General features: G+C 34.7%; 1 long non-coding RNA gene and 1 pseudogene across 1 annotated transcript; both read left to right on the top strand.

Moving 5' to 3' along the window:
* Positions 1-1,856: 1,856 nt before the first annotated feature.
* Positions 1,857-14,264, top strand: LOC114386656 (annotated as a pseudogene).
* A 17-nt stretch (positions 14,265-14,281) lies between these two features.
* LOC114386657 lies at positions 14,282-15,600 on the top strand. The gene is made up of 2 exons (XR_003661135.1): positions 14,282-14,705; positions 14,791-15,600. It is a non-coding gene; the product is annotated as an uncharacterized LOC114386657 (long non-coding RNA).
* Positions 15,601-27,146: the final 11,546 nt, after the last annotated feature.

The raw sequence follows: 27,146 nt of genomic DNA, 5'->3' as shown, positions 1-27,146 counted from the left end.
CTTGTTGTTGAACTTCCTTGAACATGTTGTTCCTTTGAAATTTTCGAGTTTGATGTCATGTCCTGAATCTGTGTGCTAAGTTGTTGTTTTTTTTAGTTTTTGATTCCAAAAATGAGTTCTTTTCATGTTAAAACCTAGAGTTAGCCTAAAATTTCATCCAAATAAGAGTTTTCTAGCAAAAGTTACGAATAAAACAAATTTAATGACCTTTAGTAAAATGAAAAATCTGTCATGAATTTGGGCTGAGAGTTACTATAGTATAGACTATTTTTATAAAAGTTTTGACCTCAAAAATGAATCGTTAGGTTTGAAAATGTAGGAGAGCATATAAGATTTGCAAAAATCTGACTCCTGGAGCACCTAGCACCTAGAGCAATATAAATAAGTTAAAAGTAAAACATTAAAAAATCGAGCGACAGAGTGATTTTAGACCGTAGATAACTTAACTTTGGAATCCATGTCTCCTTATAAATTTTCTTATAATTATTTATTTTCAGGAACTATTGATTTATTTTCTATTATATGGAGCAAATATCTAAAAGATATGATGACCGATGCATGTTCTGAGATTGTGATAATTCTTTGTTGATGAAATTATTAAAATGCGTGCCTGTCTATTATTATGATTATTGAATGATAAGACGGGAAGAGTGTGAACTTCAACAATTATATTTGTTGTGTGCGAATTTCTTTTATAATATATACTTGTTTTTATATTGTTATTTTTATTTGTATGTGCTATGATTTGGATCTGAGGATGTTTGACTCTGGATAAATTGTTTGTTATACTTGTTTAGATAACTCTATAATTACAACCGTTATATTGTTTAATTATTCATTATATTATAAATAACTTTATATTACAGTTTAAATTATTCATTATAAATATAAAATTACAATTATAATTTATATAACAATTTTTAATTATTATAAATGTAATTATACTATAATATATATTTAAATTTATTTATATTATAAATATAGATTTATTTTAACACAAATGTTGAAATTTAATATAAAAATAAAGATGAAAAATAATAGATTTAAAGAGATGAATGATTTAAAAAAATTAGAGCGATTTTAAATAATCTAAATATTTTTTAGATAGTTAAATTAAGTTTTAACTTAAAAAAATATATTATTTGAAAATAACAAAATAATTATAAATTAAATTTTCAATATATGACATTAAAATAGTATATTGTTTTGGTAATGATTAAAATAAGACATCTGACTAAAAAAAAGACAAATAATAATTCTAAATAAATATTTAAATTTCCTAAAAACACTTTCCTTCAAAATAAATAGCTCAATTCATTCAACGTAACTACCTAGGTATTCAAATTTATATGAAGAAGCATATATAAACATTAAAATTATTTTCAGGAAAAATAAAAATAAAAATATTTTATCAATTGTGAGTCTTTAAGATTTAAGAGACTTTAAAAACAAATAAAAGGTTAAAATATGTTTTATGTTTATAATAAATTAACAATTTGTTTCTTGATTTTTTTTATCATGAGTTTTTGATGAAATAATTATTTTGTGTTTTATTCTTGATATTATTTTAGTTTATGATAAATTTATAAATTTTATATTCATTTCATAATATTTTTTTTATTTATTATTAGTTTTTTTTTTCAAAAGGGACTAAAAATAAATGATTTTTTTTATTAAAAAAACAAGCATAAAATCATTAATCTCTGTAGGACTAAATAAATATGAAAGATCAAAACAAGAATAACGATTGAAGAATAACCGAAGAATAATAAAATTATTAGAAATAAACATAAATTTTGAATATTTATTAGAGATATAAAACATATTTTGTTTTTTAAAAGAAATCATAATGAAAACCAGAGTGAAGCAGTGAAGAGGGGAACAGTGATGGAGGGCGGGAACGGAAAGTGAGCGCGGAGGCGGTCACGGATTTCCTTCGAATCAATCGAAAGTTTCAACTTTTTCTGAAAGGGTTACTCCTTATTCTAGTAGTGGCAGCAGAACTTCTACCTCTGTTCTCAGTGACACGGAAGAAGAGGAAGTACAGCCATCTTCCAATTTTGTTGGAACATGTCCTTACATGTGCCCAGGTAAACATATTATAATAACAATATCTAATGTATGAATATGAAATCAATTTCATAATTTCATGTTAGCAGAGTTGCAATGTTGGATTTTGTATGATGGCATGTCTCTTTTGGTGAGATTGGTAAAGAATGAGAGAGTGGGGTTGCTACCAATAGGGGTTGGGTCTGGCAGAAGAGGTTAGTTCCCACGGCATGGCGAATCAAATTTTGACCCTAATGAGAGACATGTTCACATTTAGGGTCTGATTGTACCTCGATCAAGATTGTATCCGAAGTAAAATATCTGTGGGAAACTAAGATTGCTGTTAATTTAATAATTTTTTGGCAGTTATTGTTGATTGAATTACGAGGTCAATGAAAGAAATATCATTAAATGGTTTCCTTGTGGGTGCTAAAGCCTTTCTGATGTACATTGAGGATACTATTGAGGTTACTAGGTTAGTATATGAGATAACAATGTTTGTGCTGGTGAAGTTAAGGAGGCAGAAAGAAAATGATGCAAACTTCTAAGGAATCCCTCAAGAGTGCTGATGGGAAAAAGCTGTTTTATTTGAGGGTTATTGTTGTTTCATTGCTTTATACTTATATTGCATTGGTGAGGTGATGCAGCTTTAAGGACACTTATTCACAGTGTCACGGTAGTGACAGCTGATATATGACTGAAAATTGTACGTGAATGTGGCTCATGTAGTTGCAATTGCAGTTGTGCAAAGGAGAAGGAATACAAGGGAATGGCATTTTGTCTTGTATCACTTGAGAACTGAGCTCTAGCTCTGTTATAGAAATGGGAAACCTTTGTGAAGGTGAGACCCTTGGAGGAGATCTTTCTCTTGTTCTGTTCATTTTCATAAAAGAAATAAAATCATTCTATTCTTTTCTCTGTTTTCACTCTGGGTTCCTCGTAAAATATGGAATGTAAGTTTAGTGAAATGTGCATTAGTCCTGGCTTGGAAGGGAAAATTGAAGATCATTTTGGTGTTACTTGAGATTGAAAGATGCTGCTCAAGCTTAAAGGAAAATTTTATGTTGCAACCATATGGTCACAAATGCTTTATTTTGTTGATTTTTAACCGAGTATCACAGAGATGAAAATGCTTCAATTTGAATAATGACTGTATCAGAGGGAAAGTAAGTGTAGCATCTAGTCATCTATTGAGGAAAACATGGTAGAATAGCATCTTAGATTATTTGGTCATGTGAGAAGACCATTGAAAGCATTGGTAAGAAGAGTTAATTAGATGGAGGATAACCCAATAGTTAGAGGTAGTGAAAAACCAAGAAAAACTGTGAGAGAAACCATTAAAAAGGACTTGCATTTCAATGACTTGGCTTTTGACGAGACACAATGGTGCCATTTCTCATTTGATCTATGCGGCTAACTGCACTTAGTAGTTAGTATAGGAAAAGACTTTTGCTGACTATTTTAGCTTTGTTGATTCATGGTAACATAAACTTTTCTCTATAAATTATTAAGACACCACACGTTTCAATTAATTTTCTTTATTTATTATACATCTACCTGAAACTTCTATTTTCAAAGATTTTCACTTTATCCACAGAAAGAGAGTGGATCCAGCGTGAAAAACTGTGAGATTTGGCAGTTTTTGAGAGGCTACATGGAAATCCTGGAAAATCGTCCCCAGCTCTTGCTGTCAAGAAGGTATGGCCAAACTACTCTCCCATATTATCTGGTATTACCTTATTGAATGCGAATGTGTCTAGTTTAAGAAGGATGTATTCTCAAGCACCATGCTAAATTTACTTTTCATCTACTTTGGACAATCATCAGTGCATTTAAAGGTATTGTAAAACTTTTGTTGTGTGCATAGTTGTCAATAGCGGCGGAGCGGCACCCATCCGCGACGGACACATGTGTAGCAGCGCGGTTTCGGGTCGCGGCTGGAGCGGCCACTATAGCGGCGGAGCGGCGCGGGTTGCGGAGCGGTTTTTCGTGCCGCTACTTTGAAGCACTGGTGGTTCTGAGTGGGTTCAGTGGTTCTATTCTATGTTGCTTCTTCTGCTTTGTTCTTCCTAGAGAGAGAGAGAGAGAGAGAGAGAGGGAGGGAGGGCTCTGTGTTGCTTCTTCTGCTCTGTTCTGTGTTGCTAAGAAACCCTCGATCTCAGATCTCACTTGACGAAGTTGCACCCGCGCGCTCCACCAACTATTTATCTCCACTCTCCCAAAATTATCCTGCCTTAACAATTATCTAGCATCTACCATGTGTTGGCTTATGTAGAGGCAAACAATATTAATATATAATAATAATGTTAATAATTAAATAATATAGAAATAATATTAAATAAATATAATAATATCATAATTTTATAATATTAAAAACTTATATATATATATATATATTTATATTTTTGTTTTTGAACTCATATATATATTATTTATTATTTATATATTTATATTTTTGTTTTAAAGTTTAACATATCTAGTTAAATTGTAGCCGAACAATATTAATATATAATAATAATTTTAATAATTAAATAATATAGAAATGATATTAAATAAATATAATAATATCATAATTTTATAATATTAAAAATTTATATATATATTTATTTATATTTTTGTTTTTGAACATATATATATTATTAATTATTTATATATTTATATTTTTGTTTTAAAGTTTAACATATCTAGTTAAATTGTAGCCGAACAATATTAATATATAATAATAATGTTAATAATTAAATAATATAGAAATGATATTAAATAAATATAATAGTATCATAATTATATAATATTAAAAACTTATATATATATATATATTTATATTTTTGTTTTTGAACATATATATATATATATATATTATTAATTATTTAACATATATAAGAAAAACATTAGAATAGCAGTCATCCCGCTATCCGCTATGCCACTTTTAGGGTCGACCGCTACGCTGGTATTGACAACTATAGTTGTGCAAATAAATTGATTATAGCAATGTTATCATTTCTACTTGAATTTGATGTATCTCATACAAAATTATCTCCTGGGGTCATTACATGGTTCAAGTTTGATTAATTCAATTATCATAATTTAAAGAAGTTCATAAGTTGTATGCTGAAACTGCAGTGTATTTCTTTGTATGTTTAATTATATAATCTGTTAGATAGCACCAAATTAATGCCTTTCATTGTCCCGTATGTTCTTTATTAACTTGTAGCTTAATGCCTAATTAAGGATAGTAAGCTGCCTTGGGATATAAAGTCTGTGTTTTTATCATGATGCATTATAATGTAAATTTTATAAAGTATGTTACTTATTTTCTGTCCTTTTACTTCCTTAAGATGATATTTTCAGCATCCAGCATTGATGCATGGTTTCATGGCATATAAGTGGCTTTTGTTAGGGATCACCTCTGTTATTACTTATTAAATATCTTTTAGTTTCGGAGTTTTTCATCTTCCATTTTATTTTTCAGTTTTGCTGAACTATATGCACCAAATACGTTCAAGCATCAGATATGCGGCCTATTACTGTTTTGGAAGATACTTTAAATTACCTTTTGAGTTTGCTGGAATCTAAAGAGCATTCGTTTGAAGTAGTTCATGACTTTATCTTCGATAGGACGAGGTCCATACGCCAAGATATTACTATGCAAAATATTGTAAACAAGAAAACAATTTACATGTACAAGGGAATGGTATAGTTTTCTGTCTCAATTTTATTTGATTTTTTCATTTTATTCTTTTCTCTTAGAACTGCATTGTAGTAGATGATTTAAGTTGCATTTCTGATACTTGATTTGCAACTTCAGGTTTAGCTAAACTTTGAAGGTCCATTTATCCCATATGCAAAAGTTATGTTTAACACAGTAGACGATTATCTATAAAAAAAATAAGCGTCCAATGCATGTGCTTAACTCTAAAATTAAATACTAGTCCTAGACTCCAAACTTGCGGACTAATTGCATCTATTTCTCCATATGAACCTAACTGGGTTAGTGAATCAATTCAAATTGACAAAAAATTGTCTGGAAGAGTCTAAGTGGTTCAACACCCTCAAAAGACATTAACTTCCACAGTGGTTCCATGTGACATGAATGTCTTTTTTCTTTTATCCATTGTACACCACCAAAAAGGGACAAGGGTGCAGCACCGTGGAAGGAAACAAAGCACAAAAATCACTATGGGTTAAGGGACACATGCAAATATAAAGAGGCAGAGTATGGGGACCAGCTCTAAGCCTTTAATCTAGGTCTTTAAACAAAAAAAAGGATTGGAATTTAGTGCCCGACCGTGCCTCTAACAGGATTGATTCCTAAAGAGGATGATATCTGTGGGAAACCAAAAAAAGAAAGTGAAGCTGGATAGTATGATCATATAGTATTGTGTGCTTTCTGAAGCATGGAGTTACAGGCTATGGAATTCAAATAATGAGCTGAACAATATATTTAATCATGCAGGTCAAATTCCATCTTGTATAACATTACAGGCTTTGGTGTTCTCTGTCTGATCCAAACACTGCATCGTTGCATCATCTCAACATGGAACAGCTCACAAAGACATTGGCATCTTTGTTCAATCTGTATGAGGCAAATCGAAATTCAATTCATGTGCATGAGAGTGCAGCTGAATTCCATTCATTATATGTGCTGCTTCATCTTGGTTCATACAGCCAACCAATGGTTAATCTCTACATCATTGGTGTGATTAATTATGTTTCTGTTTTCATGTTAATTTTAGCCTTGTTGCAACTTAAGTTATTAAATGTAGCTATTTTTGATGCTCAGGGGGAGCCACTTTCTTTGTGGTTTAGACGTGTATCAACTCCAGTATTAAAGTCAAAAGAAATGTGTTTTGCTAGGAGAATCTTACGGTAACATTTCTTGTAATCTTTTACCATGAATCAATCATTCCAAAAGCTCAATTCAGACAAATGAATGATTTAATATTATATCTCTAACATGCCAACTTTCACTAGAACACTTTTGGCTTAAAAAATAGACAATGAACAGGCCCACCTATCATATGCTGAAATTCATTTTTTTTTAAATAATATAAAGAATTGGCTAGCAAGGATCAAATTCTTGACTATGTAGTCACAGAGTCTCTGATACTATATCATGAACCATCAGTCCCAAAAGCTTAAACTATTATCAATGGTTCTATAACATCATTAATATTCTTGATTTTTATAATTAAACAGTTTGATTTTATCTTGTCATTTTTTCATATTAAATGATAACTGTATGCATGTCAATTATTGATATTGTCTTTTCTCTTGACAGATCATTCTGACTTGGTAGTTATAAGGATTTCTTCTGTACTGCAGCAGCTCAGGCATCATATCTGCAGTTCTGCATTATGATGCCTTATATCAATGAAGTAATTGCTGTAATAGAGATTGTATTATTTTCCTATCATTCTATAACTTGTTTATTTGGGCTTTCATTTTGTGTCTAAGTTGATGGATGCCTACTTGTGTTGTGCTTCTTACTTTCTTCATATGTATTTTAACACAAATCATCTTTTGTCATTGTAATAACTATTTTAAGGATAACCTCAATAGGTTATGGCTAAAATATTAAAGATCTACAGAATAAATGAAATGCAAGGGAAGACATGGAACATTATATCAGGATCATCACTGTTTTACCAAAATTTTACTCTGGTTCATCTTATCTCCCATATTCCAAATAATTGAAATAAATATGCCAACAACATAACTCTTGCCAAAGCTAACATCTCAGACCAATCTTAGCATCTCAGCAATTCCAAACCACATTCGTGCACTCCACATGCATCAGCAATTAGTCTGTGTTGTAGGATTTTGTACATATGTACCCTCACATGGAAGTTCAGGATCAAGGGGTCAATGTTTGAGGGTCTTAATTACAGAAAGAACACTTTAGAAAATAAATACCTTCTCCTTGCACCACTTTCCCTGAAATTTCCACCTTGAATTTGTTATTTATAAATTATAATTTATAACTTATCTTACATTGTGAAGTGGACTGCATATATCTGTTGATGACATTTGGCTCTATAAGAAGCCAAATTTTCAATAAATTATTATATCCTTCATAGCATCTGTTTCTACATTTATTGATAAGTGTTTTTCTTGTTTTTATGCTGAAAGGTTCGTGTGCTGGCTTTATCTTGCATAAATTTTGGTGGATACAAACTTCATCCATATCCTCTGTTGGACCTTTCAAAATTCCTGTTCATAAAGGTATGGATTAGCAATTGTATTTAAAGTTATTTCCCACACTAAGTAAACATGTAGGTTCTGTATGGTATTTGTGTCATAAGGATCTCCCTTCTAATAGTTTTATCTTTTGGGATGAGCTTATTATAAGCTTAAGGCACCAGAATCGTCCAAAGTAAAAGTCACCCTATGTGGGCACCTAGAGTGTGACGTCACAAGTGCCCACTTTTGGGGGTGTTAGACTATTAGGACAGCAAGGTATAAGAATATTTTCTTGAAAGAATAAAGGGCAGTCAAAGTCGTTAGCAACAGTTATGGCTGTCACTGCCAGTCAGCAAAAGGATAGAATGGACTAGGGGGCATTCAGTAAATTGTATTGAATGGGAACTAAGTGCTAAGTTGCAAAAGGGGAAAACCCTTTCTGAAGGGAAAGCTCTTGGAGGAGGGTTTCTCTCCCTGGTTTGTTCAATTTCAGTCAATTAACAAAATCATTATTTTCTTTTCTCCATTTCCATGAGGGATTCCTAACACTTTGATCTGATTATGATAGTGGACCACTTATTGAGAAGGCCTATGTGGGAATGATAAGGCGCATGCAGGAAATCATTTTAAACGTAGGACTACTAATAAAGAAAGAGGGGGAATAGGGGAGTTAGTTATCAGTTGAGAAGTTGTTGAGGGGAGAGTCTTGGGACCTCTATGAATGACCCAAGGTGTTCAGTAAGAGAAATAAAGTCCCACACATTTTCTTGCACTTTCTTCCATTTTCTTTTGTATTTTCCTTTTGATTCTTGGAAATTGATGTCTTGGGACCTCCACGAATGACTGAAGGTGTACAGTTACTCTTGTATTGTTAAGATTACATAATATTCTCTTATTTGTAATCAATGTTGATCCTATTTATTCATTATTAATAAAGGCTGTGTGACCATACACACAACACAGTAAATTACTCTATTTCATGGTATCAAAGCTTAGGTTATTCTTCATAGATGAATAACGAAAGTCATTCTCCACCAGGGACCTACTGTCCCCAATGGACCTTTCTCTGCCTTCTAAGATTATGTTCCTTCTCTTCACAAACATGCATGTAGTACTGCACACCTTTGTTGCTGTTTGCAAGCCATCTCAGCATCCTTTCTCCAATGACCACCAGTGACCACCGTCACCTCTCCCCAGCGACCACCATGTCGGAAATCCCGTCATCCAAAGCTGCCACACGCGCCTCCATGCATGCCCTTCTTCTGGCCTGTGACAGCTTTCCGGTGCCGCTCACTCACCAGCAAACCTTTCCCGGGCCTTCCTTGCCTCTGATGACCATCACTAGCCCCTTGTTTGGCTCTTTTTTCATGGCTACCAAGATTCCTTCAGACTCCGTTTCTGCAACGACATTCACCGACGTCCCTCGCACAAATACATTTTGTGCCTAGCTTTCTTTGTGGGTGAACAGTACCCACGCCCACTGTTGGGCCTGTTTGGCAGCCACGGGGCCGCCCTCGATCTTGTCGATCTGCACCTGCGGCCTTTCCAATGACCGCCATGCTATCCACGTGCGTAGCCAACTCAAAACACCGCCACACGCAGCCCCATGCAGGGCTGTAGCGTGTGAAGTTTACACACTGATGCGTGATGCATCTCCGATGAGTGACTGGTCTTCTCTCGGACCGCCTTTAGTTTCTATCGGGTTGACCGCATTTGTAACAAACTTAATTCATATGACATATATGCTTGAGCTAGAGGGGGAGTGTTAAGATTACATAATATTCTCTTATTAATGATTAGATAGTAATTAGTGATTTAGTCATTATTACTCATTATTAGACTGATCTTATGTAATCAATGTTGATCCTATTTATTCATTATAAATAAAAGCTGTGTGATCATACACACACAACACAGAAAATTACTCTTTTTCATGTATCAACTGGTATTGAAGCTTTCCACCATGTCTTTCAGCTGCAAACAAGTGGCACACTTGGTGGCGTTATCACTGTAGTGTTCCCCCAGGACTAACCAAAGGGCTAATGCACAGTTAGGCTGCTTGGGTGCCTGGCAGTAGAGTGTGGTGGGATGTTAGGATCCAATTGTAAGGTATGGGACTTGAGTCATATATTGATATTGGAAGTATGGGATTCTAGTTTGGGGTTTTATAGGTCTTTAGGCTCTCCAATTACAACGGTTAGTTTGTGGTGTTGTTCTCCCGATGTTCTTATCAGACTAGATACATCCTGTGTCGGATGAAATGAAATCAGGAATTCAAACCTTGGAAATGTCAATGGAACTGTAGAAGGTACAAAATGCAGTTCTCAGCTCTTAGAGATTAGGAATAATCGTGGACAGAATTGTTGGCTTCAAACAGTTCCATGGGCATTGGATGCGAAAGCAGGGTGTCGAGTTGGAAGATGAGGATACCCATGACAATAAGGATGAGGTGCCTGATGGGGTTCTTCCTACCATGCACAAACATGTTGAGGAGCACCCAATGAGAAGTGGCAAGGACTGTGGTGGAGAGGATTCTATTCTTTTCCTAATGCAAAAAGGAAAAATCGTCAACTCCTTTTGTTAGAACAGCTTCCATTGAGTCTCTGCACCTATCCCTTTTTTATTATAACTTTATGAACTTTTCTTTGCTTTCGGAAAACAGGATTTGGCTCAGGATTGCCCTTTGTGAATTTCAGGGTTTCTCTGAATTTGAAAGTTCTCACTTGGTAAGTTTCCATACCAAGACTCAATCCAATTAAGTCCGTAGCATCTACCAATTTTGTCATATCCCCCTCTTTCATCTATACTCGATACCATTATTTGCTTGAATTAGAAATGATTCTATTATATATATTGTTCTTGAGTGAGAAAGATTGAATTGATCACATTCAAATGTAGTGACCTTTTGAGTTGGATAGGGCAGGCTGAAAATATTTAAGGTGCATCAGACAAAACTGGTAGAGAATGTAGAGCACGGGATTTTTTACAAAAATGGTAATTAAAAAAATGTATTTGCGAAACTGTAGTAGTATGAAAACTATTTATAGTGTAGAGGTTGTTTTTGCCACGTTGGATTCAAGAGATGCCATCCTTAGTGGCAACTTCCCTTTTATCTTTGTCTTTTTGCGGGAAGCGCCATCCTGGGTGTAGCAACCTGTGTAAATCGTGAGACGTGTGGAAGTAGTGAAGGAGGCGCCATCCTGAGTGGAGTCTCTTGTATTGTCTCAAAGTCCGCGAACAATGGAGGAAAGTGAAGGAGGCGCCATCCTGCATGGAGTAACGGGAGGCATCATCCTGGATGGGATCTCCAATAGAAGGTCACGAAAACATGCACGATTTTGTAAAAAATAAAATCAACAAAAAAAATGTAAAAAATTAAATTGCAGCTCCGATCCCATGTTGCACTATAATAGAACATGATATATATACAACTTTCATTAAGTAATCCTTATTATTTGGGGTCGTGGTTGAAGATAGATATTTTACTAGATATACAACTTGATTTTCTATAATAAACTATTTAAAGTATAATTTTACTAAAAAAAATACAAAGAACACTTTTTAACAAATTCTTTTGAACACGTTAACTACTAGATGAAATTTATACATTATAATATCAAAATAAATTTACTCTAACGAGTGTCTTGTAACTGCAAGCAAGCACACTTTACCATATGTAATTTACAATACAGGAGACTCCATGCAGGATGGCACATCCTTCACACACTTCCACTGTTTGCCGACTTCGAGACAATACAAGAGACTCCATCCAAGATGAAGCCTCCTGTTATTCCATGTAGGACGGCGCCTGCTTCACTGTTTTCACGCATGCCATGATTTACACAGCTTGCTACACCCAGGACGGTGCTTCCCGGAAAAAGACAAAAATAAAAGGGAAGTTGTCACTTAGGATGGAGTCTCTTGTGATTACCGATTAATTTCAACTAATAGCTGAGTGTATTCAAAAGAGTTTGTTGTTAGCATTTCTTCGCACATTATTCAATTCCATGAGAAAAAACCAAGAGAAATGTTAGGACTACATTTTTTGACACACTCTTTTGAGTACTCTCTCTTTAATGGGTTGAAATTTATTCAAAATTATCAAACTTTGCAGGTCCCACATTATATTGAATGATTCTCTTGTTTTTGTAATTTCTAATAAATTTTGATCAATTAAAAAGGATGTATTTGAAAGAGTTTATTAAAGAGTGTGTTTCAAAATCAGGCAAAAATACTAAATTGGGTCCTTTTTACAATTTTTTTACCAAAATGCGGTTGTTTTTTAGTTATTTACCCTATGGGTCCCTTTTTTACTACAACGCGCTTACCTGAGGAGCACGTTCCACGAGAAGCTGACACGTGGCATGCCCTGGATGGGACTGACTGTGCGTGTGCGTGCGTGTGTGTGTGCGCGCGCACGCGTGTGTGTGTGCGAGGGTGTGGGTGCGGGTGTGCGTGTGTGTGTTCAACATTATATATTAACTAAATAATTTTGAAGAAATTTTTATTTCAATTCACTGTCATTATAATTCATTTATTTTAATTTTCTGCCAATCTATCTCTTATAACAAAATGATTTTGTAGGTTTTATTTTATTATTTTAGAAGTTTCTCTCATAATTTGTCTCTAATTTACCAAAACATCAGGAAGAAGATTAAGAAAGAAAAAAAAAACAGAAACAATATCAAATTTATTTTTATTTGACATTTTATTTATTTTATTTTATTAGTTGTAAAATTTTTATTAGTTGTGTATAAAAATAACGTGTTAATTTTGTGTTTATCTAAGTGTTTAATTGAATACCAATACTTCAAAATATTAATCATAAATTTTTGATTAAGAGATATTTGAGTTAAAAAGATGAATAAGTAGCTAGCAAAAATATAATTAGTAAAATGTATTTAAATATATCGTAATTTTTTATTTATTATTATGATATGTGTGATTATTAATTTTTTTTTCTTTTTATACAGGAGTTTTAATATGGCAAGTTCGTCATCTTCTAATCATTATGATGTGACACCTGGATCATTAGAGGATGATTTATTGTGGATGCAAAAAAGTCATATATCACAACATATTTGGAATGGTGCTAATAAAAGGAGGTTAAAAATCCGACGAGCTACACCACTGTACAATCATAGAGAAGCACCGTCCGACGAAATTATTCATCTATTATAAGTTTCGGGTTTGTACCCGATAATGAAATTGACGCACTTGAAAGTAAATGGAGCATTAGTTAATGCTTTTATTGAAAGGTGAAGGCCAGAAACACATGCATTTCATTTGAAGTGTGGGGAGACAACTATTATTACACTTCAAGTGCTACTTGGTATTTCTGGATGGAAGACCTTAATTGACAATACAAATATTGACTGGTTTGAGTTGTGTGATGAATTATTGGGTGTCATGCCTAACGATGATGCAATTGATGGGAACTCACTTTTATTGGGTTGGTTGACTTCTCAATTTGCAAATATTCATGATTTTACAGGCAACCAACAAGGGCTTGAAAGATTTGCTCGTGCTTGGATCTTAAGATTCATAGGAGGGGTGATGTTTGTTGACAAAAGCAGCAAAAGGGTGTCAATGAGATATTTGCAATTTTTGAGAGACCTTAGAGAGTGCAGCACTTATGCATGGGGAGTTGCTCTTTTGGGTAACCTTTATAGAGAGATGTGCATCGCAACAGACTATAATGTTAAATCAATAGGCGGCTTCACTCTCTTAATTCACTTATGGGCATGGGAACGATACCCAACGTTAGCCCCGTCGTTTATTCCTCCACAACAACAAAACGCACCACTTGCATACATGTATACTTTCCTTTACTATTTTGAATTGATTATTAATAAATATGCTTGGTTGATGTTAATCATTATTCTATATAACATTTTATTTTGTTATTTAATTTTTTGTGAAGATGGTTGGGGTGAATTTCATCACATAGGCAATGTCAATTTACATGATTTTCGTTGTAAATTAGATGTCATGAAACGCGACAAGGTAACAATTTTGACGTTTGTTTATTAAATGATGTAATTCTTAATTAATTTATTAAATTTAACTTTTATATGCAGTTTGTCTGGGTCCCTTAGTCTGGACATGTGGAAATGAATTTGAGCCAAGTTTGTTTTATGGGGTCTGTATTATGGACATGTATCGTACCACTTATTTATTTTCAAAAAGTGGAATGGCACCAGCTGGATAGAGTCATGAGACAATTTAGAATGCAACAACTTATTCTGGGCCCAGTAATGCAACCCAACAACATACATGACTTGACATTAAAGGGAAAGGAAGGAAGAAATTAGATGTGACTAATGCAACCTGCGCTTAATGAATGGAATAGTCGCTATGAAAGGAAAGTAGAGCAAACACCACCACAAATAGGGACCCTTAGTCTGAACTTGAATATATGAGGTGGTGCATGCGTAAATTATGTCGACCCAAAACATGCAAGAAGAGGACTATTGGTATACATTGTTCATTATAATTTAGAAAAGAATGTTGTGCTTATTGAAGATTATTTTAATTACTATTCTATTATTTTCTATGCAGGGTGAAATCGCCGAAACACTACATTTTATGGTGTCGCTTGTTGGGAGAAGGGTTTGTACTTTTGACGATTTACTGTCATGTAGTGAGAAGATCACTCTTTTTTCTGACGAAGAGGATAAGATACTTGAGGCACACGAAGATGTTCCCCCTTCTCAGCCACAATTTGAACATCAACAGTTTAATATACTACAGTGAAGTGTGGAGACTCGAGGCTTAGCGCGACGTCGGGAAACTGTTGATGCAACAACGTACAGTTTGTCTCCGATGCTAGAACGACAACATGGAATGTATTACACACCGTCGGCATTCACCCAAGAACCATCACAGATGTCGCCGATGTATTCATACCCACATGATTTTCAACCAGGGTATAGTTTGGCAGACATATTTGGGTCCACTCCTCCTTCAACGGGAACTTCTTCATTTACCCAAAGTGGTGAACTATCAACCCCAAATGCCCCACTTGGTGGTCCGTGGAATGTACCTGGAGATATACCCGACATGGATGACTTATTAGGTGTCGATTTACGTCATGATTTCTCTACCGAGGCTGACCAAGTGGATGAAAGGGTGAATCGTAGAAGAAGAAATCCTGATAGGGCAGCTAGAAATTGGGATCAGCCATGTGGGACTTCGTTGCGGCATCACAGACATAGTGATGATTGATTAATAATGGGTTTACATTTTTTCCGCATGTTTTAACATTTTCATGTACTTTGTATTGTTTTTTTCCATGTTTTAACATTGTCATGTACTTTGTATGGTTTTTTTCCATGTTAATTTTATATTATTGTCACTTTAACGTTTCAATCTTATTGTGCAATGCTTTTAAAATAAATAAAAATAAATAACGATAATGTGAATGACACATAATTATAACCAAATATTAAATTATTAACTTACAAAAAAGTTGGTGGCCTATAATGCAAACATAAAACAAAAGTGATCTTTAATGTAATTTAATGGCCAAATCTGTGACACCCTCTACCCCTCTCATATATACTAACAAAGGAATAAAAATTCAAATATTAATTAAAAGTATTTTTTTTAAAACATTTTTAAATACAAGTCTTTCAAAGGGATAAAAGGTTCACAATCCTTTTCTTCTACATCATATTCAAACTTGTCCGAATAAATAATAAAGTCATCGGCTCGAACAAGGCCGTCTGAGACTTCATACAATTAATATAAAACCCTATACCCCAATGTCACATCCTATCAGAGCGTTGTGTCTCGACGTCCTTCAGCACAATATTCCTTAAAGCAGTTCACCTAGTCATCTGCTCCCCCGAACACAGAGTTCAAGATCATCACAGGATCCAAACACAAACAATAAATCGGGAGTGAGTTATCACATTCCTAACTAATAGAGAAACAAGACAACTAGATATACATATCATATAAACCAAATAAAACTTACTTACACGTAATTCACGTAATTCCACCACTTTGTCATTCAAAATTCACTTTTCATCAATCAATCACACTTTTCAATCATCAATCACATTACACAGGAATCACACGCTCTGATCAAGACATAATAACACCTCAATTTCATAATAAACAATTAGCAAGCGCATGAGACAGTTATGCTAAGACTCAAGCCTATATGTAATGTGGTACCATGTCAGTGAAAAACCACCCTAGGGCGCTTAGGAGTACATAACAAGACACACCACACAATGAGTTTGTCAGGTCACTCTCACTAAGTAAGATCATAGGGAGACCAGTCAGGGTCACGATGTTTTGCGAGAATGCTCCAACCATATGGGATCAGCATAGGCTTAAAGGAGCACTCAAACCCGGTGACCCCCAAGGCCTACACTCCGAAGAGTCCGTCAGGGCCTCTCCCTCCTGATTCGGGTCCAACCCCTAAAATCATTTTAGCACACAGACACTGCTAGTGAATTATACAATACCCACGACCTCACACTCGTGTCTTAAACACGTACAACATATTGCGCTACAATTTAACACTGGTTCCTAAACAAGAACCTACACTTTCTCTTTAACACTGGTTCCTAAATAGGAAACCTACATTTTCTCTTTAACACTGCGCATTTACACTTTTCTCAATATAACACTGGTCGGGTTATTGTACAATTCACAGCTTACAACACAAATAATGTCATATCAAGAATTAATCACACATTTATTCACAACCAAAACTCATTCACAATTTCACATCTCATAATGTCACAATTCACCATCACATGTTTTCACGTATCTCACAATTCAACACCTGTTCTACTTTACACTTTTACTCAATCTCAATAACAATATTATAATCTCAAGGCAACATATTATTCCACAATTCATCACATATTTCATTTATAAGCACTGCTCATGAACTATACAATACCACGACCTCACACTCATGTTTCAAACATGTTTAACACAATTGCGCTACAATTTAACACTGGTTCCTAACTAGGAACCTACACTTTCTCTTTAACACTGCGCATAAACACTAGTTGGGTTATTGTATAATTCATAGCTCACGATATAATTAATGTAACATCAAGTGTTAAACACATTCACTTATTTACAATCAAATATCATGTCCAAACTTTAACATCTCATAACATCACATCAACCATCTCATAACATTCCTAATGATATTCATAAGGTACAACATACACATGTTCATCAAATTTAACCATAATATTCTCAGACTCCAACACTTAATAATTTTTGGAATCATACTATAACACTCTACAATATTATTTACATAAATTATTAATATAAATAACAACCTCTATATATATATAAGCTAGCATACATCATATTGAATCACAAATTACAAAGTAAGCTTTCAATGCACAAATTCTAAATAATTACATGAACACTTTGGTCAATTTCAATTATGATATTAACTTTTTAAATTATATATAAAAACCTAAACAATAAGAAAAAGAGAAAATACAAAATCAATATCTCTCTTTAAATTTCTCCTTTATTTCATCAATTCATATTAATTAGAAAAAGTACTCGATTTATAGGGTTCACGCTCAACACAATAGCATATCAATTCCACAAGAATTGGTCTGTCAAACATATATAATTCACTGTAATAATTATAAGGATAAAATGAAAATTGCAAAAACAACCCAAAACTTATTCCAATTGATATCTCTAAGGATCCCTACACATGTTCTCACTAATTCCCAATTGTGAATAACTCATCTCTTACCTCTAAGCGAGCTCACGTGTCTTCAGCCAGCGATAGCATCATCTCTAACGGTTCCCTAAGATTCCTCAAGTTTTCCTCCGACTGCTCCTATAGAATTCTCGAACGTCAGAGAGACGAAGAAGAAATTGAAGCCTCCACTTGTACTGTCTTCATGCGATTCCTTTTTCTCCCACCACGAATATTATCTCGCAAATCCCAACGGTGAGAGTGTGCGAAATGGAATTTCGAGCAACATATCCAAATTTCATGAAAATCCAACGGTTAACGAAACCGGGATCGTAGTTTTACCGAGACAGTTTTGGGTTTATGCGGGAAAATAAAAAGCTACAATGCGAAGGGATTTCCTCTAAGCTCAGACATGATTTTGAAATTCCCAACGGTTAGAGTGCTCAAAATTGGATTGCGAACGTGGTGCTCAAATTTCACGACGATCCAACGGTGAATGAGTCCGAGATCATCATTTTTCTGAGACAGGTTTTGTGGGCTGTGGGAAAAAGAAAGGGTTTTGAGAGGAAAATGGGAAAAATGAAAATGAGAGGCAGAGGAGGCTGAGGAGTCCGTCTGAAAAACCTACCATGTTGCTATTTATAGCTAGGGGCATTTAAGACCTATTATTTACTCTATTTATTTATTTTTATTATTTTTACTAAAAAATTCTTAAATTTATTTATGAAAAAAAATGGGATGTTACAAAATCAAAAAGCATTTTAAAACATTTTAGGATTTCAAAATGTATTTTAAGTGAAAATGTACTAATATATACTTCAAAAAGAGAGAAACAATAAAAGAGAAAAAATAACAAATAATACTAATAATAAAAAAGAAAAAAATTAAAATTTTTTATTAAATATACAATTTAGAGTCTATAAAAAATTGAACCCAAAGTACAAATGTTAAACAAATAATGTATTTTTAGTTCTTTCATACAAATTGAAAAAACATTTTAAAATTTAGAGTCTATAAAAACATAAAACATTTTTTTTATAAAGAGGCTGGGGTGTGGGGGGGGGGGGGGGAGCTGGGGAGGCCTGGAGGCGCCTGGGCCCTGGGCGCGACCCAAGGAGCCTCGGGCAGTAGCGCGTCGACTCGCGCCTGCTAGCTGGGCGTGACCCAGCGCACCAGCGTGCAGGGCGCGACATGTGGCACCAACCGTGGGCGTGTCCATTCGTGACCCTGCCACGTGTCGCCAATCCGCGGAAGCGCCTGATGCGATACCGCTACCTGAAAAAAAAAATAGATCCCCAAGGTAAATAAGTTCAAAACAGACCCATTTTGGTAAAAAATTTCTAAAAAGGACCCCTTTTGGTATTTTTGCCTCAAAATCAAGGGAGTAACTATCTGGTTGTGTTGTCCACTCATACTGATGTAGTACTTATGTTTGGATTCTCTCCGTACTACATTTGCTATTCTGTCTTTTCGCCATTCCGTTCATGTTTTGCTGCCTTTGAGGAGTAGATGATGAGAACTATGCATGTCAACGACACGCTTCAGATCGAGTGGGTAGATGTCACCAAACTTTAGGCAGCCGTTAGAACGCGTGGAGGACTCCTTACAACACCTCACGCAAAGGGATCTGTTGCTTCATCTGTACGTACGTGGTTTGAGTCCCGGTCCAATGTTCATATACTCTCTCGAGTTTTGAACTGGACTACTCCAAACATTTTCACATACTTCATGGTTTTGGGATTGTTTAGTTATTTTCTGGGGTTGTTTAACGTTATATGAGTGTTCTCTGCTTAGATATAGTCATGGTTTTAAATTGCAGTTAGGGTTTAACGTGATCCTTGTCATTATGGGAAATTATGGAAAAATGCCATTGATATATATAGTTGTAATTGGGATTGCTGTGTCAGAAAATCCTTTATCTTTGTAGATCACAATTTAAAAGCATGTATATTGGTCATGTATTTTGCTTATAAGCCAATGGCCACATGTTTCATTTCATTTTGTTCTGCATTCGGTTCCTTTTGGTGACAGTTACATGACGTCTATGGGCACATGACTGTTCATCCTTTATGCATGGTTATGATCATCCAAGTATTTATTTTATTCTGATGTTTTTATTTGACAACTGTTTGTTTTGTTGCTATTGTTCTCTTACGCACATTGACCTTATCTATTAAAAAAATACCCTACTTTTTACTCATTGTAAAAATATATATTAATTTATGTACATTCTTTTATTTTACAATTAGAGATAGTTTAATCAATATAATGTCTAAAGAAATTACAGCTAATGTGACTATCATCATCACTTAACATTGGCATTTAACCATAGGAAGAAAAAAAAATCAGAGAATAACTTATCATAAACATTTTAAGAGATTAAGAGTAAAAGCCATGAGAAAAAAGAACCAGAAAAATATTTTACCCGTTACCACGAGCAATTTTGTCTAGGACCTTTTTTTCATAGTTGTGAATGGCCATGTTAAATGGGATGAAGATATATATATATATATATATATATATATATATATATATATATATATATATATATATATAATCAAAGATTTTTTGAAATACCAAAGATTTTTGGTATTTCTTCCCCTATGTCTTGTCCTACACATAGTAACATATCCTTATGGAAATATTTATATGGAATTACCTCCAACAACACAGTACCAACTTAGGGAACTTAGTGATAAGGCAAAACAAAAAATTAGGGAACTTAGGAAGCACAAATCCCTTACAGAAGAGATAGGTGATAACAAAAGTGAATTATTAAGTAAGATTGATAGTTTACTTAAAGTCATTCCTGAAACACCTCAACCTTCGGAAGAATTGTCCAAAATGAGAACTAGAAATACCTCCAAACTAATCAATGTCATTAATGATGATAATGACCAAAACTCAGAACGAACAACTAAAGAGGGTTCAATATCTGAAAAAGATATTAATCCAATAAACACCAAACATTGGAAAACATCTTCCAAATTTTATTACCAAAGACCAACCGCCCCTGATCTTTTACTGGAAGAAAGAGGCAAAAGTAATTTTAAAAGCTTTAGTGCAAACAACATCTATGAGTGGAATATAGATGCCCAAACAAAATACAGTATCATGAATACACTCCAACACATGACCATGGTAGTCACGACATACCAGACATCCTATGACTGTTCGGAAAAAACAATTACAGATATCTTGGTTGCAGGATTTTCTGGCCAATTAAAAGGATGGTGGGATAATTATCTCACTAATGAAGAAAAATAAAAAATATATAGTGTTGTTAAAACGGATCTCAATGGAAAAGTCTTTACAAATGACGATAATGGAGAGATCTCTGACGCTATTAACACCTTTATTTTTACAATAGTCCAACACTTCATTGGCGACCCGTCACTTTGGAAAGATAGGTCGGCAGAATTATTATTCAATCTTAAGTGTAGAACTTTAGCGGACTTTAGGTGGTATAGAGACACCTTCCTGACTAGAGTTTACATGAGAGAAGATAGTGAACAACCTTTCTGGAAAGAAAAATTTCTAGTCAGTCTTCCTAGATCATTAGGAGATAAGGTTAGAGACAAAATCCGTAGTCAATCTGCCAACGGTGACATTCCATATGAGAGTTTAAGTTACAGTCAATTAATCTCTTATGTCTAGAAAGTAGCCTAAAAAATTTGTCAAGATGACAAAATCCAAAGACAATTAGTCAAGGAGAAGGCCCAGACTAAAAGAGATTTAGGGTCTTTATTTGAGCAATTTGGATTACCAGCTTGTCCAAAACAAAAGAAAAAACATACCCCTAAAAAAGGATATCATGAAAACAAAACCTTCAACAAAAAGAGATTTCCAAAAAGGAGATACTCACACAAACCCTCGGCCATCAAAGATGCTAGTACTCCAAAACCTAGTATGAAAACCAAAATTGTATGTTATAACTGTGGAAAACAAAGTCACATTAGCAAATATTGTAGATTGAAAAAGAAATTAAGAAATCTTAATCTTAGACCCATCCATAGAAGAACAGATTAATAATCTGCTCATTGAAACCTCAGAGGAAGAAACCGAAGATGTATCCTCTGAAGAAAATCTTAACCTAATTCAACAAGATGATCAACCATGGTCTACGAATGATGAAGATGAAGATATCCAAGAAATCAACACTCAAACAAGAGACCAAGATCTTTTGTTTGAGGCAATCAATTCCATACCAAACCTTCAGGAAAAGAAGGTTTTCCTGAATAAACTGAAAAAGTCTTTGGAAACCAAACCTAAACCAAAAGATTTCATTACCAATAAAAAATTTGATGTTAGCAATATTCTCAAAAGACTGGAAAACACTTCTGTCAAACCTACCACAATCCAAGATCTCCAAATAGAAATCAACAACCTAAAACAAGAGGTTAAAGAACTTAGGCAACAACAAGAAATTCATCAAATCATCCTATCTCATTTCGAAGAACACTGATTCAGAAAGTGAAGAAAATGAGATAAAAAATGAGGATCAAGAAGTTGAAATGTTCATGGGATTAATCAACAACATTAAAATCCAAAAATTTTATATTAATATTAGAATTATTATAAATGATTTTGTTTTAGATACAATGGTCCTATTTGACACCGAGGCCGATTCAAATTGTATTTTGGAAGGATTAGTTCCTACAAAATTCTTTGAGAAAACCTAAAAAAAAACTAAGTACGGAAAATGGTTCAAAATTAAAAATTAATTACAAGTAATCAAACACAATTATAGAAAATCAGGGTCTTAGGATTGAAACAATTTTTCTTCTGGTAAAAAACCTTAAGAATGAAGCTATCCTAGGAACACCCTTCATCAGATCTTTATCCCCTATTTAGATATCTAAGGAAGGAATAACCACAACCTATAATATCCCAAATTGGTTTCTCCAGTGGTGGGACTTTTTTGGTCCAATACCCAAAATTTTTCCGGAGCAAGTTCAACAAGGATTTGTTCAATTCACCAAAATGTTTAATTCTCAGGAATCACGAATTCCAACAGACTTAAAATATTTTTCTAGTTTTGCTTTGTCCTGGATTTTCTCTTGGCAATACAAGCATAGTAAGACTAAGAGCAACAAACAATTCTCATCACTTCAGCGACATGTTTTTGTCAAGTGGTGGAATCAATTTGACACATCCAAAGTTGAACCAGACCAAGTAAAACTTTGGTTTAAATCCCATCCAGAGTTATTGAAAGCAGCTAATCCCGAGACTTCGTTGTTTCTCAACCAGAAGTCCCAATTAGCCGCCTTCCTGGCCGGCTCCAGCTCCAAAGAGCATCTGACCAAAAACTTTGAAATAAGTTTTACAATTGCTTCAGTAGGATGACGAAGAGGGTTCTTCCTCAAAGAAAAAAGACACCAACTCTTCAGATAATGATGATGTATTCTACCAAAATGAGGACAACTGTTTTGGTATCTCATTAAATGATTATTAATTCAAAAATACCATTTATGTAGTAATAGTTCCCGGTCATGTAACCTATACTATAGCTACTGTTCAATTTTATGTCTATAAAAGGAGTCCTCAATTCCATTAGGAGGCACCCTTTCAGATAGACAGTTTTTAGTCACAGATAGAGAGAGAAGCTCTGAAAACTCTTTGTAATCTTTTCTTTCATTAATAAATTTTCAAGTTCTTTCTTTCATCTCTCCCCTCCCTCTTGACTGATCCTGTGCAGCTCTTCCGCCGCTTCAGTTTCTTTTCTTCTTTCCATTAACAGACCCAATACGGCTCTGCCACCGTCTCTATTTTCTTTTTAATGTGTTGGACTGTGACCAAAATCCATATGGAAGTTTATTCTGTTATTTTTGTTTTGTCCTCTGCCTATATAAGGCAAGGATGCCTTGTATAAGAAAAAGGGGCTTCCACTTGTGTATTGCATCAGTAATAAAAAGCTTTCTGTTTTCCCTCCCGTGGATGTAGCCTTAAGGAAATTTGAACCACGTAAATCTGTGTGTTCTTTCTCTTCTCTCTCTCCCTTTCATTTTGCTGCAACACCTGTGTACATGACATTTCTGTTCTGCTGCATCTCCTGCTGCAGTTCTTGTTTGTTCTTCATCACTTCCATAACAAACTGGTATCAAGAGCTTAAGTTGTGATCAAGGGAATTCAAGATTCTCGTTTGAATACAAAGATCAAGTTGTGGGATTCTTGTTTCTGGTTCTTTCGCTGCATCACTATGATTAAGAACACTCAAGAAACCATATCAAACACAATCAGGATGGAGAAATTCAATGGAAAGAACAGCTTCAATCTGTGGCGCATCAAGATGCGTGCTTTGTTGAAGGAACAATGTGTTTAGGCTCCTGTTGCTTTTGCATCTGTGAAGAAAGAAGTGGCTTCTGAATCGAAAGAAAATGCCTTTGTTTCAAAGACTGAAGAACTTGTAGAACAAGAAGAAAAGGCTCACTCACTAATCTTGCTTTCCTTGTCTGATGAAGTTTTATATGAAGTTGCAAATGAAGAAACTGCAAGTGGCTTATGGCTCAAGTTGGAAAAGTTGTATATGACTAAGTCAATCTGCAACAAGCTCTTCTTGAAGAGGCGTCTATTTGGTTTACACATGAAAGAAGGTACATCTCTTAAGGATCATCTTGATGAATTAAATTCTATTTTGATGGAATTAAGAGATATAGATGTTAAGATAGAGGATGAAGATGCTGCCATGATTTTGTTAGCCTCTCTACCACCATTATATAAGAGCTTTGTCAATTCTCTTAGTTTTGGTAAGGAATGTGTCACCATGGAGGAGGTGATATCCAGCTTATACTCAAGGGAACTTTGATCTAAAGCACCCGGAAATTCTAAAGAATCAAATGGATCTGGTCTGGTGGTCTCTAACTCCATCAAGAACATCAAGAAAAAGGTGTTCAAAGGAAAGAAGAAAACTCATGTCAATCCAAAGGACATCTGTAATTACTGCAAGGAGCCAGGTCACTGGAAGAAAGATTGTCCTAAGAAAAAGGGCAAACCATCTGCTGCTGTTGCCAAGGAAGGTTCCACATCTGAAAATGAGCTTGTTCTCTCAGTTGCTGATCATCACCAACATTCTGAAAATCAGTGGATATTAGACTCTGACTGTTCCTTTCATATGTGTCCAAACAAAACCTGGTTTGACACCTATGAAGAGAAATTGGGTGGAAATGTCTTCATGGGAAATGATGTCTCATGCAAGACAGTTGGAATTGGCACAATAAAAATCAAGATGCATGATGGAATTATCCGAACACTCACTGAAGTTAGGCATGTTCTAGAGCTGAAGAAGAATCTAATCTCCATAGGTATTATGGATGGAAAGGGATTTAAATGCAGCACCGAAAATGGGGTCATGAAAATTCAGAAAGGCCCTATAATGGTGATGAAGGGTATAAAGAGGGGTAATCTCTATATACTTCAAGGTCATATGAGTGAAAAAGGTATGATGATACTTCAAAAACAGTAGCTGTTGGGAAATCAGAAACTGGATGAACTGAAATTCTGTGAGCACTGTGTTTTCGACAAACAACATAAGATTAAATTTCCTAAAGCAATTCACACCACCAAAGGAACTCTTGATTACATTCATGCTGACTGCTAGGGGCTTGCAAGAGTACCTTCACTAGGTGGTGGAAGGTATTTTCTGTCCATAATTGATGACTACTTAAGGAAGACATGGATCTACATCATGAGTCAGAAGAGTCAAGCTTTCAAATGCTTCAAAGAATGGAAAACACTGATTGAAAAACAAACTGAAAGGAAAGTTAAAAGACTCAGAACTGATAATGGCTTGGAGTTTTGCTCAACAGAATTTAACAAATTCTTCAGAGATGAAGGGATTGCTAGACAACTTACTGTTAGGAACACTCCTCAGCAAAATGGAGTTGCTGAACGAATGAACAGAACACTTATGGAAAGAACAAGATGCCTATTGTCTAATGTTGGCCTCAACAGAAGTTTTTGGGGAGAAGCTATCAATACAGCTTGTTTTCTGATCAATAGAACACCCTCTACTGCTATAGGACTTAAGACTCCTATTGAAATCTGGAATGACAAAACAGCAAACTACTCAAATCTAAGAGTATTTGGCTGCAATGCCTATTATCATGTCAATGAAGGAAAGCTGGTACCTAGATCAAGAAAGGGTCTGTTAATGGGTTATGGTGATGGGGTGAAAGGTTACAGGATATGGTCACCCTCTAAAAGGAAAGTTCTTCTCAGCAGAGATGTAATTTTTGATGAATCACATCTGCTCCATCCAAAAATTAAGGTTCCAATTGCTGGAACACAAAGCTGCCACTATCCTCAAGAAAAAGATGTAGAATCTACAGCCAAAGACTCAGAAAAAGGGTTCATACAGATACATCTCCTGTTATTCAAGAAGGTGGGCAATCAGAAGATTCCAGTGCAAATGAGGCTTATCAGAATGATGAACCCGAGCTTGCACAGTTTAATCCTAGAATCAGTTAGAGACCTAAGAGGGTCAGTAAGCCTCCTGAGAGATATGGTTTTGAAGACATGGCTGCCTATGCATTACATGCAGCTGAAGAAATAGATTCAAATGAACCTGCCACCTACAAAGAAGCTATCAATCATCCTGAAGCTGAAAATTGGTTGTTAGCTATGAAAGAGGAAATGGAATCTTTATATAAGAATCAGACCTGGAAACTTTTTGAACTACCTAAAGGAAGACATGTGGTAGGTTGCAAGTGGATATTCAAGAGGAAACCTGGTCTTTCAGAAAAGGAAGGGATAAGATACAAGACTAGGTTAGTTGCCAAGGGATTTAGCCAAAAAGAAGGAATAGATTTCAATGAAATCTTTTCACCTGTGGTCAGACATACATCCATTAGGGTTTTACTTGCTATAGTGGCAAACCAAGATCTGGAACTTGAACAACTTGATGTCAAGACTGCTTTTCTCCATGGAAGATTGGAAGAAAATATTCTAATGAAACAACCTGAAGGGTTTGAAGTTTAAGGAAAAGAAAGGTATGTTTGTCAACTGCAGAGGTCCTTGTATGGATTGAAACAATCTCCAAGGCAATAATACATGAGGTTTGACAGCTTTATCACCAGCCAAGGATTCAAGAGAAGTCTCTATGACTGCTGTGTTGATCACAACAAGGTGGAGGATGGATCAATGATCTATCTTCTACTCTATGTAGATGACATGCTTATTGCAGCAAAAAGCATGTGTGATATACAAAATCTGAAGATCC

The sequence above is a fragment of the Glycine soja genome, chromosome 15, assembly GCF_004193775.1.
Source record: "Glycine soja cultivar W05 chromosome 15, ASM419377v2, whole genome shotgun sequence".
Lineage (NCBI taxonomy): Eukaryota > Viridiplantae > Streptophyta > Magnoliopsida > Fabales > Fabaceae > Glycine > Glycine soja.
This window is presented reverse-complemented; position numbering and strand designations above follow the sequence as displayed.